The sequence below is a fragment of the Sinocyclocheilus rhinocerous genome, unplaced genomic scaffold (assembly GCF_001515625.1).
Source record: "Sinocyclocheilus rhinocerous isolate Xijiao unplaced genomic scaffold, SAMN03320098_v1.1 scaffold1551, whole genome shotgun sequence".
Taxonomy (NCBI): Eukaryota; Metazoa; Chordata; class Actinopteri; order Cypriniformes; family Cyprinidae; genus Sinocyclocheilus; species Sinocyclocheilus rhinocerous.
In genome coordinates this window covers 29,378-31,274 of record NW_015636371.1, presented here as the reverse complement: position 1 = coordinate 31,274, position 1,897 = coordinate 29,378, and positions in this window count along the sequence as shown.

Genomic DNA, 1,897 nt, shown 5'->3' with positions numbered 1-1,897 from the left:
GTGAGAGAGTGTGTGTGTGTGTGTGTGTGTGTGTGTGTGAGTGTGTGTGAGTGTGAGTGTGTGTGTGTGTGTGTGAGAGAGAGAGAGAGAGAGAGAGAGAGAGAGAGCAATACTACAAATGTATCATCATTTGTATGAATAAGCTTACATTGCTATTTCTTTTTAGGATTATAGTTTGACAATGTGAAAAGTAAAATCCCTAAACTGTGAAAATTAGTGTCAAGTACACAAAGTGCTTTTGTTACAACCTACCTGTAAGATTTCAGCCTGAACTGACACTTCTGAACACTAGATGGCACTAGGTGCACAGGACTTTAGTTTTTAGTTTGCTCAGCTTTAGTTTAGTTGCCAAGATGGTTTTCACCTTTGATTCAAGTTTTGGGCTGCATTTCCCAAAAGCATTGTGAGCCTAAAGCCTTCTACAGATTTCAGCAATCTTATTAGATCATTACACATCACACTGTCCGAAATGAATCTGATAAACTTATGTACGACTTGTATGCAGACTGTACGATGAGTACACCTATTGAATCGTAGGCTATGACACAAGTTACTATTGAAGAATAAAATGTCATCCGCATGCGCTAGTGGTAAACAAAAAGAGCATGATGAATCACAGTTTGGCAGTTGTACTTTTTATGTGTGCTGAAAATAAAAGGAAGCTGCGAAAGAGGAGGGGAAAAGAGTTTGAGGTAAGCAATAAAATAATAATAATAATAATTACATACATAAAAGAACAGGGCAAATACAATAAACAATTCAGAATACACATCTTTCTACACAAACAATCATGGTATCTCAGTCAAATATATAGTCTGAAGTGAGAATATACATATGTCTGACCCAGCAGTCTAAACAGAATGAACAGTAGAGTAAAACTGATATAACCAAAGAAGTCCCTCATGAAGTGAGTACAGCAAGCAACCTGCGTCGAACCACATCCTATATGCAATAGAGCCCAAACAAGTGCAAACTCCAGGACCCCAAACGGAAAACCCGTAAAAGACGCAGCCACTCCGTCCGTAGCAACCACGCTACAAACACTGTCAGGTAGGCAGGCCGGTGGAGTCAGACAGACCGGAGGAGACGCCTCAGCAAGCGGCAGAGTGGAGCACACCAGTGAGAAATAAGAGAACGTAATTTTGTTAGATTGAAGTCCATTTTATGCAAAACGGTGGAAGTCAATTGTTGAAATGGGGAGAAACATACATTTTAAACAGCGACAGGACCAAACAGAACAAACATACAGCCCCAGTGTGAAACGGCAGCCAAACGCGCACAGCGTACTCAAACCGGATGTGACAAAGACATTCATAACGCTTTCTGCAATACAGATTGTGCCAAAGCAGCTTTACACTGTTAAACAGGAAAATGGTGTGTCAATAATGCAAATTAAATTATGTTCTGCTGTGAAGCAGCTCTAAAAAGAGGGCAATAGTAAACAGTAAATTTTTCAGTTAAAGTCAGTTCATCATTGATTCAGGGATGTCCTCGTCCAGCTCAGTTCAGTACTCTTCTAATAGTGTCTGTGCACTTAAGTCGATAGTATTGCTAAAAATTATGTGTCCCCAACTAAGCAAGCCATAGGCGTCAGTGGCAAGGAACCAAACCAAACCTTCATCAGTGACAGAAATGGAGAAAAAACCTTGGGAGAAACCAGGCTCAGTCCTCTGGCCAGACGAAACCAGCATTATGTGGTTTAATTCCAGGCTGCAACACAGGTCAGATTGAGCAGAGGACTCGTCTAGTTCTCATGGTCTTGTGTCGATGGTCGTCGAGGTGATGAGGTCTTCACTGGGGATCTGTCTCTGGGGCTTATCTAGTTGTCATGGTCTCCGCTGACATTCAGGGCTGTAGAGGTCCTCTCTAGGTGCTGATCCACCATCTGATCTGGATA